Genomic DNA, 13967 nt, shown 5'->3' on the forward strand with positions numbered 1-13967 from the left:
TGCATTGCTCGTTTAAGAAGGCCTTCTTGTCTCTCCTTGCTATTTTTTGGAAATCTGCATTCAATTTCCTGTATCTTTCACTATCTCCCTCTCATTTTGCTTGCCTTCTCTCCTCTGCTATTTGTAAGGCCTCGTTGGACAGCCACTTTGCTTTCTTGCATTTCCTTTTCATTGGGATGGTTTTCGTTGCTGCCTCCTGTATAATGTTGCGAGCCTCCACCCACAGTTCTTCAAGCACTCTGTCCAGCAAATCTAAATCCTTAAACCTGTTCCTCACTTCCACTGTGTATTCATAAGGGATTTGATTCAGATTGTATCTTACCGGTCCAGTGGTTTTTCCTACTTTCTTCAGTTTAAGCTGGAATTTTGCTATGAGAAGCTGATGATCTGAGCCACAGTCAGCTCCAGGTCTTGTTTTTGCTGACTGTATAGAGCTTCTCCATCTTTGGCTGCAGAGAATATAAGCAATCTGATTACGATGCTGCCCATCTGGTGATGTCCACGTGTAGAGTCGTCTCTTGTGTTGTTGGAAAAGCGTGTTTGTGATGACTAGCTTGTTCTGTTGACAGAACTCTATTAGCCTTTGCCCTGCTTCGTTTTGATCTCCAAGGCCAAACTTGCCAGTTGTTCCTTTTATCTCTTGATTCCCTACTTTAGCATTCCAATCCCCTATAATGAGAAGAACATCCTTCTTTGGTGTCACTTCTATAAGGTCTCGTAAGTCTTCATAGAATTTGTCAATTTCAGTTTCTTCAGCACCAGTAGTTGGTGCATAAACTTGGATTACTGTGATATTAAAAGTTCTGCCTTGGATTCGTATCGAGATCATTCTATCATTTTTGGGATTGCATCCCAGTACAGCTTTCGCCACTCTTTTGTTGACTATGAGGGCCACTCCATTTCTTTTATGGGTTTCTTGCCCACAGTAGTAGATATGATGGTCATCCGAACTGAATTCGCCAATTCCCGTCCATTTTAGTTCACTGATGCCCAGGATGTCAATATTTATTCTTACCATCTCATTTTTGACCACATCCAACTTACCCAGGTTCATGGTTCTTACATTCCAGGTTCCTATGCAATATTTTTCTTTACAGCATTGGACTTTCCTTTCACTTCCAGGCATATCCGCAGCTGAGCGTCCTTTCGGCTTTGGCCCAGCCACTTCATCAGCTCTGGATCTACTTGTACTTGTCCTCCGCTCTTCCCCAGTAGCATGTTGCGTGCCTTCCGACCTGAGGGGCTCATCTTCCAGCGTCATAACTTTTATATGCCTGTTGTCCTTGTTCATGGAGTTTTCTTGGCAGGGATACTGGAGTGGCTTGCCGGTTCCTCCTCCAGGTGGACCACGTTTGGTCAAAGCTCTCCACTATGACCTGTTCATCTTGGGTGCCCTGCTCGGCATAGTTCATAAAGCCTGTCAAGAATTGGGATGACATGAGCACTTGGAACTAATCTATTAAATATAATGCAAAGCTCAGGAACTTGCCATCGTGTTCCTTTTCCTTTTCAATCACAGCACCATTTAAATGCCTCTGGCCTCATATAACCAACATACTTAAGTTTAAATGCATGAAGGGGTTAATGCCATATAGTAAGTTGTCCTGCCAATCTTTGCTAGATCAAAAAGGAGGGTTGTTTTTTTTGCTTAAGATAGTGACACCGAGGTCTTGTTATATTCTTTCCTCTCTGTAGGGGCACCACTACAATGTATGACCTGTAAATATGATGCCTACAATAATTGCATCTCGCGAGAGCCACAGTTTTGTCCAGGCAATGCTTGTCGTGAAGTTGTTATGGAAGACGAAATATGTGAGTTAGGTTTCTTTCTTTCTTTTGTAATATAGGGTTGCCATACATCCAGTTTTCCTCAGATGTGTCTGGGATTCCGGGGCGTAAGTAGTGTGTGTGTGGGGGGATTTCTTAAAATTGGCAAAATGGCCAGGTTTTTGCAATCAGAACCTGGAAGTAGATTATTTTGGAGTGATTTTTCAAAAAAAGGGGGGACCCTGTCATATTTCTGCATGAACCTGGGATGTTGTAGGAATCCATTGACAATGGAGAATCAATCAAATATCCTTCCATTCACACATTCAGTCAACAAATGGCACAGATTCTGTAATGAACTTCTTTTGAAACATGTACACACGATGCATTAAGAGGTAGATAAATTGTTTTTTATGTATATCATTTTCATATTCATTTATGTATAGAGGTGCCTCTTTGCTTTTCTTCTTTCTAAAGTGTTGTTTCTGGCCAAATGGAAGCTATATGTACTAAAATTCCAATCCTGACTATATGAATTCAGCAGCAAATGCCACTGAATTCAATGAGCCTTACTCCCAGGTATGTGGGGGTTTGGATTTCAGCTTTAAATAGCTTTCTGATGTGAATTCCTGATGTGAGGAAATAGCTCCTCAGTGTTAACCTCTTTGTCCAGTTTAGGAGAACCATTTGGATTTCACTCCCTACCTTTGACCAACTCAATCTCCATTTTAAATGTGACATTACATTTAAAATTATTTTCCTCCCTCTCCCTGTGGCATTTTTGTTGTTCACTTACAGCTATATTCTCTCTCTTTGTCTGTTGCCTCCATGAGCAACACTAAACAAGATTACAAGTTTCTACTGAACTATGAAACTATGAAATCAAAGTAGTCAGAGTGGCTGAAATCCCAACCCTTCTTACCCAGGATTATGCCTTCCTTAATCCAGAGTGGTGCACATCTTAGTAGGGATGGCTAGCTTTGTAGGCATAGGTTTGTCATGTCCTGGTTAGGTTTGATGATGGGCCGCTTCATCATGTTAACTTTATTAACGCAGCTGTTTGATGTTTCTCCTGAAAAATAGGAAATGAAATCTATCTCCTCTCTCTGCTGTTTATGATTTCTTTGGGGCTCTTTGTCCTGCCTTTCACACTATCTCCCTTATACTCAGTCTACGAGGGAACATTTTTAATAAGATGTGACATTGTGGCTTTCAGAGGAAGCTGTGATTTCCTTGAAATGCCTAGTTGCCCCTGCACTTGCTTAAACTGATGGATACCAAGGTGGGTCTTTGGAGATTAGGGATCTCAGTGCAGCACCTCTTCACTCTCAATGTGATGTTTCCAGAAAATCATCTTCCCTTTTCTTCCCTGCATCGGAAGACCCAGGAACAGGTATCAGATGTCCCATACAATATTTAGAAAGGATTACCAGACAGAATGCTGAAGCAGAAAAGACATTTCACATACACTTAAAAACTGAATGCCATTCCCAAATGTCAATACAACGTTTAGTTAAATGTCACATTAAAGAAAGAAAGAAAAACAACCTGTGTCATAAGTGCTGGATACTCTTACAGCATCAATATACAGCTTTAAATTAAAGACTTTCCAAATTATGTATGTATTTAAAATTCTGATTTTGCCACTCTACTTTGTGGCAAAATTAATTGACTTGATATTTCTTCCTAATTCTTCACAGTTCAAGACCACTCCACAATAAAGCATTACAGTGACTGTGTTAACACTGAGAATTGTACCCCAGGCTTTTTTGCTTATCATGCATTTTTCATGAGATTTTTTCTGATGAAAACGGAATGCTGCTATACTGACCTATGCAATGAAAATCCTATCAAAAGTAAGAATCCTTTTATTTTGGACACTTTTTGTATCAATAATTCTTTAACCACATGCTAACTATAACTGGGCCCAAGATTTGTCTTCCTGGTGCCCCAGGAAAGCAATTGGGTACCTCTTCATAATTCCAAAAAAATCTGAGGTGGGAGTTTGGTGCTTTTCCATTTGGTAGTCAAATTTTGCAACCCAATAAGCATGTAAGAGGTTTGGCATGTCTTGGAAACTCAAGAGATATGCACACATTTATCATTTTATATATGAGAAGAAAACGACACCTTCATTACAGTGACCGTATTTATAACTGGGTATGTTATTATTGTCACGTTCCTTGAAGTTTAATGAAATAAGTAATATCCCTATAAAATGTCAAGACTAGAACCTCTATACATTGGATGTTATTTAGGGCTTGGTTGAAACCCTCCTGCCAGTGTCCCGCCCCCCAAATGCAGAGGAGACTTTGTTGTAGTAACCTTTGGTGGGAGGAATGAGATAAAGGCAAAATTCAGTTGATTGCCAGACTAGTTTACCCCTAGAATGATCCTGAGAATCATTCAGAAGCAGCTAAACAGCAACATGCATGTTCTGAGAATGATCTGAATGTGATACATATAGAAGCTATACTAAGGACAAAATATGCAACACTAAGAAATATTTATATTAGGGTTTCACAGCAGGCCCATTTGATTGCAGTTGTGTGTGTGTGTGTGTGTCTGTTTGAAATGGAAACTAAGGGCTGACCGTATGCTCCATTTTGACAGTTCCACATGAATATCACAATAGGATGCTGTGGTGCATTCCTCAAATGGCAAAGAATTCAAATTCTTGCACGGCGAACCTCATGCTCCCTCACAAATCGCTTAAGTGTCTGAAACTTGTTGCTATTGTAAAGAATGGTGAGTAAACTGCCAATCAATTGCCAGCCACCAACTACCTTTTCTGGCCAAATGTGATAAAAGCAAATAGGGGAGGCAGGGGCGTAGGAAGGGGGGCAGGGGCAGTTCACCCTGGGTGCCATTTCTGGGGGGAGGGTGAGAAAAAGGCACACCATAAGCGGCTCACCCCGCCACCCCTGGGTGCAAAGGTATGAGCCGCCACCACATGGAGGACCCCACTGCCGCCGCTGCGCAGAGAGGATCACCTTGCCACTGACGTACACGGATCACCGGGCCCCACGGGTGCACGGCAAGGCTGCTGCTCCAGGCGCCCATGCAGCTAACTCCACCACTGGGGGGGGGAGCTGTACCAGATGTTTTCTTTGAAGGGAAATATTCAAGGTTTTCTTTAAAGTGGTATTTCCTTGTTTTGAAAGTACTTAGGGGAAATATATCTGTCCCTGATTTCAGTAAGTGAGAAAGAGAAATAAAGGGATGTAAATGCACCCTAGGGAGGTGAGGTTTCCTGGTTATCAGGGAGGAACACACTCTTTTTTATTTTTTATTTTTTTTTATTTTCCCAAAAAGTTTTTTAGACAAACAAACAAGCAAACAAACATAAATATCAACCTTATTTAAACCTAATTTAATAACATTGTTAAGTGACTTACTCATATCCCCCTGGTTAGATTTCATTGTATATCATTTTAACAGTTTTCCAAAACCAATATTCTTATAAAATTAACTTCATCACTTAACATCTTTCTTTCTTTACAATTCAACATTAAACATATTAATTCATCACATTACATGTTTAAATCCTAGGCCTATCTGGTATTTGCAAGTTTTTCCAATTAATTTAACTTAACATATTTAACTAAATAGTCTTTGAATTTCCTCCATTCCTCCTGATACTCCTCCTTCTGGTCACGGACTCTTCCAGTCAGGTCAGCTAGCTCCGAAAAGTTCTTCATCTGCCAGTCTTCCACTGTTGGTACTTCTTGTGTTTTTCAATTCTTAGCTAGTAAAATTTGAGCAGCAGTTGTGGCATACCAAAATAATTTAACATCTTTCTTGGGCAGACCCAAACTTGTTATTCCAAGAAGAAAGGCCTCTGGTTTTTTAATAAATGTGTATTTCAACATTTTTTTCAATTCATTATAAATCTTCTCCCAGAAGTCTTTCACCCACCTTGGAGCAGGTCCACCACATATGATGGAAGGTACCCTCTTTTTCTTTACATTTCCAATATAGATTATGACTGTTATGGTAAATCTTTGCTAATTTTACCAGAGTCAAATATCATCTGTACATCTTTTTCATTATATTTTCCTTTAGCACTGTACATGCAGTGAACTTGACCCCTTTCTTCCACAGTCTTTCCCAGTCTTCAAACATTATGTTATGTCCCACATCTTTTGCTCAATCTATCACCACTGATTTAACTTGTTCATCCTTTGTATCCCACTCCAACAATAAATTATATATTTTAGTTAAATTTTTAACTTTAGAATTTCAACAACTCCGTTTCCAACTTAGAGTTTTCTGAAGCAAAACCATTTTTCTTATCTAATTTATACAATTCATTAATCTGGTGAAAATTTAACCAATTTATTTTCTCTTTAACTTGGTCAAATGGTTTTAGTTTATAACCTTCTTTATCCTCCAATAATAAATCTGAATATCTCAACCATTTACTCTCCATGTTTAACTTTTTCTGGGCCTTCGCCTCCACTGGTGAAAGTCATTTGGGTGTCTTCCTTTCTTAGAGATCTTTATATTTTGTCGATACATTATAGAGAGATTTCCTAATTACATGATTTTTAAAAGCATTTTGGGCCTTTACTTTATCATACCATAAATATGCATGCCATCCAAACAAATTATCGAGTTTTAGAACTAATTGAGATATTTGGTCAGGTAGCAGGATTTAAATTAAACAAACAAAAAACAAAGGTGTTGGAAAAAAATTTAACAAAGGAAGAAAAAGATAGGTTTCAGAGTGAAACTGGGTTGGAAATAGCAAAAAAGGTCAAGTACCTGGGGGTAAATTTAACATCTAAAAATGTGAACCTATTTAAAGATAACTATGAAAAATGTTGGTTAGAAGTAAAGAAGGATCTAGATATATGGTCTAGGCTGAAACTTTCCTTGTTAGGCCGAATTGCTGTTATCAAGATGAATGTATTGCCGAGAATGCTGATTTTGTTTCAGACGTTGCAGATCCTAGACAAAATGGACTGTTTCAAGAAGTGGCAGAAAGATATATCTAAATTTGTCTGGCAGGGCAAAAAGCCCTGAATAAAATTTAAGATTTTAACCGATGCGAAAGATAGAGGGGGCTTTGCCATGCCAGACTTAAGACTTTATTATGAATCAGCAGCATTTTGCTGGTTGAAGCAATGGCTACTTCTGGAGGATACAGACATTTTGGATCTGGAAGGATATGACAATAGTTTTGGTTGGCATGCATATTTGTGGTATGACAAGGTAAAGGTGTACAAAAGTTTTAAAAACCATATTGTCAGGAAAGCACTGTATAATGTTTGGATTAGATACAAAGATCTAGTGGAAAGCAAAACCCCCAGGTGGTTGTCACCAATGGAAGCTAAGGCAGTGAAAAAACTCAACATGGAATCTAACTGGCCTAAATATTGTGAAATTTTAGAACAAGATGGTGAAAAGTTGAAGCTTCAAAGTTTTGAGAAGCTAAAGCATAAAGTTCGAGATTGGTTACATTATCGTCAGATAAATGAGACATTTAAGCAAGACAGGAAACTTGGCTTTCAGAAGGAGAGGTCAAAGTTAGAAACAGAATTGCTAGAACCCAATACTAAGAATCTATCTAGAATGTATAATTTGCTGCTGAAATGGAATACACAGGATGAAACGGTGAAATCAGCTATGATTAAATGGGCACAGGATATTGGTCATGATATTATGTTTGCGGACTGGGAACAGTTATGGACCACCGGTATTAAATTTACGGCATGTAGTGCCTTGAAAGAGAACATAATGAAAATGATCTATAGGTGGTACATGACCCCAGTCAAGCTTGCAAAGATCTACCATTTGCCCAATAACAAATGTTGGAAGTGTAATGAGACTGAAGGCACTTTTTACCATCTTTGGTGGACCTGCCCAAAGATTAAGGCCTACTGGGAAATGATCTATAATGAAATTAAGAAAATCCTTAAGTGGACATTTGTAAAGAAACCGGAGGCTTTTCTCTTGGGCATGGTCGGCCAATTGGTACCAAAGAAAGATAGGACATTCTTTATGTATGCAACTACAGCAGCAAGAATCCTGTTGGCAAAGTATTGGAAGATGCAAGAACTACCTACTCTGGAAGAATGGCAGACGAAGGTGACTGAATATATGGGACTGGCAGAGATGACCGGCAGAATCCGTGACCAGAGGAAAGAGACAGTGGAGGAGGATTGGAGAAAATTTAAAATATATCTTAAAAATTATTGTAAAATCGTGGACTGATAAGATGTTAAGGGGAAAGAAACAAAGAATTACAGCTGTAAATGTTAATCTTAAGTAAATCTAAAAGAGACTTGATTAAAAAATTGACTGAAGTGTTGCTAAAAAAGAAAATGGTAAAATAAGGATGCGGTGAAAGGGAGGTATGGGGAAGTCAAATTCTGTTGTATGTTTTTGATATATGTGTTTTGTTCTGTATTGTCTTTTGTATGTTAAGAAAACTAATAAATATTATTATAAAATAACAAACAAACAAATTATCGAATCCCTCTAAATCTAGAACATCAGTGTCTTCTAATTGTATCCATTCTTTAATCCAGCTGAATGCAGCTGCAGAAAAGTAGATTTCTCATTTCCCATTTCTCAGTCACTGGCATGCTGTTGACCCCATTCCCAGACTGCCCTGACCACATGGAAGCAGGCATGCAAACAGCTGTCATTCCCATTTTGAGTTTCCTCAGGCCCTGGATGGATGCAATATTGTGAGCTTTATGGAAGATCTAATTGATGACTAAATTCGCATGTGTGGACTTCACCCAGTAGCCTTGGTTTGGTCAGAGTATCAGTAGACAGGGAAGAAAGGTAAAGTAAGGCTTGTGGAAGACATCAGGTGTGGCCTTGCCATTCACTTCAGTCACTCTTTTGGGTGAAAATGCATCTTCTGAATTTTCAGAGAAGCTATCAGGGTGTGGGGTCAAAGGGAACATGTGGACTTAATGGTCCTGCAAGTTGCCCAAGTGTACTGGGTCCTGAAGTCAACCCTCACTCATATTATCATTCCACTCTTTTCAGTGAATGAAACAATAGATCTTCTTGATATTGAAGGATGTGCAACACCAGATTTTTGCAATTTTGTAACAACAGCCCCAAAATATGTGATGCAAATTCTTAATGGTTGGATATATTTCAATGTCATCAAAGCAACATGCATTGATCCCATTAATTATGAAGGTCAGACCTTAAAGGTTATAGAAGAAATCAATTCCCATCCTGAGACTTACAAGATCTCTGAAGGCTTGGAAGATCTCTGAAGATGCTGCAGAGTGAATGTGTTTCAAGGAGGCAGACGCAAGAGGGCATGAAATTGTGGGTTGGGAGCTTTATTTACAGAACATTTGGTACAGGTGTTACATTTCCCCTGTACATTTATTCTGAATCATGATGAGAATAAAATGGATAAAGTAGATGAATAGTGTGTCTTGTGTTGGCTTTTTTCAAGTGAATAATATCTATGCAATGATGGTGCAATGAATGCCAGTTCTTGAAGGCCAAGAAAGAGAAGAAAACTGAAAATTATTATCTGGCCATTGGGTTGCCATATTTTTAGAAGGAAAAAATCTGGACAGTTGTTGAGCCGCTAAGTTACTGAGCTTTAGTTGGTATAGAAAATGAAAACAAAACCTGAATGGCCTGGTTTCCCCCCAAAAGGGGTATGTCTAGATTTCGCAGATATATGGCAGCCCTAAGTTACATCTGATGTCAAAATCTCCCCATCTTCCTGATGGAAAAAGTATAATAATGAAATAAATAATTGTCAATACCATTTCATGTTAAAGGAATAAATTTATAAAGATAAAAGGAATAGATTTATGAATCAATCCTCACCATTTGAAAGAGAACTTATCAAGAACAATGAAATAGTAATTTCCAAAATGTATAAATTGTCATTTGAATAGCAAAGAAAAGACGGACTAGTAAAATCAGCAATGGGATATAGGTCATAATATAGAAATGGCAGCATGGGAGAAATGGTGGAATACAAATTTGAAATTTACAGCATGTTATACATTAAAAGAGCATTATATGAAAATGATATACAACTGGTGTTTGACTCCTAGTAAACTGGCCAGGAAGGATAAATCTGCATCAGAAACATGCTGGAAACGTAAAGGAAAAGAGGGTAATAGCGCTGGGCAATATCTGGTCTTCAACATCATGATATATCACCAGCTAAATATTAAAATATCTCGATATATATCGAGGCCCTGCTGTAGCAGAGGGTCCTGCCATACCTCCCCCAAAGCAGCTGAGGGCCTTGACAAAGCTCCCTGTGGTGGTGGAGGGCCTTAAAATGTAAGGAAGTAGTCGCTTTAATAAAAATATATATACAATAAACTTCCATATACAGTGGTACCTCGGGTTACAAACACCACGGGTTACAAACAGTTGGGGTTACAGACTCCCCTAACCCGGAATTAGTACCTCGGGTTAAGAACTCTACCTCAGGATGAGAACAGAAATTGTTCAGCGGCGGCACAGCAGCAGCGGGAGGCCCCATTAGCTAAAGTGGTTAAGAACGGTTTCAAGTTAAGAACAGACCATCGGAACGAATTAAGGTTATAACCAGAGGTACCACTGTAATATAGTTAACATATTTTCAACTAATTTCAGATTAGTTTCAGGGATTTTCTAGTCAAGTTGCATCTACTTCCCCACTCAGAGGTCTAAGTGGAATCTGTGCATGCATAAACCCCACTGAGGTCAACTAAACTTACTTCTACTTTTCTGGGAAGAAGCCTCGTTGAATTCAGTAGGGTTTGTTTGTTTTTTTATTATTTAATTTATTTAACATAATTATTACAAAATATAAGCAAAATATTGCAAATACATACATATATATTTCAGATAAGCACACTGTCAGGGTTTCAGGGAGAGAAGAGCAGATGGGGGAGGAGACAGAGAGCGAGGGGGAAGAATCCCAGAGAGATGAGGAGGAGGATGACGATGCCCAAAGGTTCTCCATGAGTCTGACCAGTGAGTCAGAGGATTCCCAAAAGGGGGCTCCCCTGGCCAGACCGAAAGGGGGACAAGGGGGAAACAGTGAGGAGCAGGGGAGAGAAGGGAGAAGCCCCAGTGGGGGTCGGAGGCAGGAGCCGGCTTCTCAGCCGGAACGGAGTGAAGGGGGTGGAGTTACAAGTGTGTCAGAGGGAGCAGAGCAGGAGAGAGACAGGGGAAGGAGATCGGAGCAGGGCGCTCAGCCGGAAGGGGTGGAGAGCAGCACCGAGAGCAGTGTAGCGGTCAAGAGAAAGGTCAGGAGCAACGTACGCGTGCCAAGTTCAAAGGTAGAGGCGCGCGGAAGTGAGGAGAGCCCTGGGGAGGAGCCCGGCCCTAAAGCGAGAAGGAGGGGGGCAGAGGCGTCAGAGGATTCAGCCTCGGGCGAGTCCCGGAGAGGGGGAACTCAGGGGGGCAGAAAGACCCTGCGGAAAAGGAAGGAGAGGAAGAGGTGGTCCAGGGCTAGCCTCTTAAATTGGTGCCGAGGCGGGACAGATTCAGAGGGGACTTCAACGATCTAACGGTACAGATGTAGAGTCACAGAGATGGAGTGTAAATGCAACCATGATCTTCAATAAAGACTTTCTGTAAATAAACCGGATCGGAGTTGGGTCTCTTGTGAGCTGGGACCAAACGGGTGACTCTGACAGTAAGTCCCCTCTCCAGAACGTAAAAAAATTTTTTTTGCAAAGCTCACCACCGGGAGCAGCCATGAGCGCGGAGGAACAGCTGCTTACGCTGAGGAATCAAGTTACCGAGCTCACAGCTGCAGTCATTGCATCGCAGAAGAAGAATGACGAACTGGACAAGGCTTGCCAGGACCTGCGAACAAGGTGGGAGCAAGCGGCCAGGGCAGGGGTCCCGGGGTCCAGATCGGAGGGCGTTGCACTTGGACGGCGGGGGGGCGCCCTAGTTACGCACTTTAATGGCAACCTTCAAGATTACCCTAACTTCAGAGCGGACATCGTGTATGCACTGCATTTACTCCGTCATGATTTTAAGGATGAGGAGGAGAGAGTGGGGTTCATAATTTCGCATCTGCATGGGGAGGCCAGAGCTTGGCTGCACAATTTGTGGCGCGAAGATGGCCCTGCCCGCCGCAGTTCTGATGAATTTATTAAAGCGATGGATGCTTGTTTCCAGTCCTCTGTGGATGTGGATATTGCACGTAGACAGATGCACGGACTGCGACAAGGCAAAGCCACTGTGCGCCAATATCACTCCAAGTTCTTTGCATTGCTAACTGCGTTGGGCTGGGAGAAGGATGGTAAACCAGTCAGAGATCTTTTCTGGGAGGGGCTTAGCCCCCCCGTCAAGGATGAGATCGCCAGGGGGGATAGACCCCAGACCCTGGAAGACGTCGTGCATCGGGCTTTGGCTATTGGAATCCGACATGAGGGATGCCCGTGGCACGAGGGGGAGGGACCCCAGGCGCGTGCACCAGCGAGAACCCCCCCTTTTGTCCCCAGGGACTTCAACCAGTCGCACCCCTCGCCCTTGGGGAGGCAAGGTGAAGAGCCGATGGAAATCGGTGGTGCTAGGGCTCAGACACCATCCAGAGCCCCTGTTTCCGGTGCAGTGAAGGCGAAGCCGCCTAGAGGGACCAGGAAATGTTACATCTGTGACAGTGCACACCATATGGCGAAAGAGTGCCCCCAGAGGCTCCAGAAGCACACTGCAGCTCTAGCAACAGTGTCAGCGGAAGTGGTGCAAACGGAGCAGCCTCAGGGAAACGACAGTGCCTGGCTGGAGGCGGAGCTACTGGGGCTCAGCCAGGCGGATCTGTAGAACAGTCCCCAGCACCCTTGCAACGCACAGACCCTTTACCCCCCAAGCCAGCAGTGCAACTCACTGCAACCCTTCAGCTGCCAAATGGACAATCCCTGGAAGTTCCGATCACGGTTGATTCAGGAAGCAACGCGGATTTTGTGGGAATGCAATTTGTCAAGCAGCATGGCATAGCGCTCCTGCCTGCAACGACCCCTCTGAACGTGGTCACAGTGGACGGCAGGAAATTGCTGGGAGGGCAAGTTGTGCAGCAGACGCCTCCCATGGTGATGCAGATTGGAAATCATCGGGAAGTCATTAGCTTCAATGTCACCCACCTGTCAGACACACCCATTGTGTTAGGCATGAGTTGGCTGGAGAGACATAGTCCCGCTGTAGCGTGGTACCAGCGGCAGATCACCTTCTGCTCATCGTATTGTGCTCAGCATTGCATCCAACCCAATCAGGAGGAAGGAGCTGAGCAGCAACTGCACCTGGGCATGGTGCAGGCAGTGCCTCACAAGTACGAGGGATTCTTGGAGGTTTTCTGCGAGAAAGAAGCTGACAAGTTGCCGCCTCACAGGCCTTACGACTGTGCGATCGACCTGGTGCCAGGGGCGCAGCTGCCAACTGCAAAGCTGTATTCCATGTCTGAGGACGAGATGCAAGAGCTCAGAGAATTCATAGAGCAGAATCTGAAGCGCAGGTTCATCTGGGAATCCAAGGCAGTGGGAGGCAGTCCTGTTTTCTTTGTGAAGAAAAAAGACACGCCCCAAAAAAGACTCGTGGTGGATTACAGGTTCATAAACAGACTGACTAAGCCCAAGGCCTTTCCCATGCCCAAGATTGACGACCTCCTAGCGACCGTTAGGAAGGGTAAGATCTTCACCAAGTTGGATTTGCGTGGAGCGTACAATCTCATCCGCATCCGGAAGGGCGATGAGTGGAAGACTGCCATGTTCACGCCTCTAGGCACGTATGAATACAGAGTTATGCCGTTTGGTCTCCAAAATGGCAGCCACGTTTTCCAAGCATTTATGCACCACGTGCTGGCGGGACTCCTCTACAAGAAGTGTGTATGTTTTCTCGACGATATCCTGATTTTCTCGGAATCGCCGGAGGCTCACGAGAAGGATGTAAAGGAGGTCCTACAGAGGTTGAAGGAGCACAGGCTGTACGCCAAGTTGGAGAAGTGCCAGTTTGATGTGACGGAGGTGGATTTTCTTGGCTACAAGCTCTCCGACGAGGGGCTGGCCATGGACAGAATCAAGGTCCAAGCGGTGTTGGACTGGAAGAGCCCACGCAATCGGAAGGAGGTCCAAAGATTCATCGGATTTGCCAATTTTTATCGCAAATTCATCAAAGGTTTTGCCAATGAGACGGCAGCAATCACGGACACCCTCAGTTCCAAAAAGAAGAGGTTCGCTTGGACGGAACAGGCAGAG

General features: G+C 42.6%; 2 protein-coding genes across 2 annotated transcripts in view; both read left to right on the top strand.

The window, feature by feature from the left end:
* Positions 1–9072, top strand: part of LOC309376166 (uncharacterized protein) — a 48596-nt gene extending 39524 nt beyond the window's left edge. Inside the window, exon 7 of the mRNA XM_081922399.1 lies at positions 8998–9072. The gene's annotated coding sequence lies outside the window, so the exon portion shown is untranslated. The remainder of the gene's footprint in view (positions 1–8997) is intronic.
* Positions 1–13967, top strand: part of LOC309376167 (uncharacterized protein) — a 49948-nt gene that overhangs the window by 21192 nt on the left and 14789 nt on the right. The gene's annotated exons all lie outside the window — the stretch shown is intronic.

Source organism: Podarcis melisellensis (assembly GCF_964234715.1).
Source record: "Podarcis melisellensis genome assembly, chromosome: 8".
Taxonomy (NCBI): domain Eukaryota; kingdom Metazoa; phylum Chordata; class Lepidosauria; order Squamata; family Lacertidae; genus Podarcis; species Podarcis melisellensis.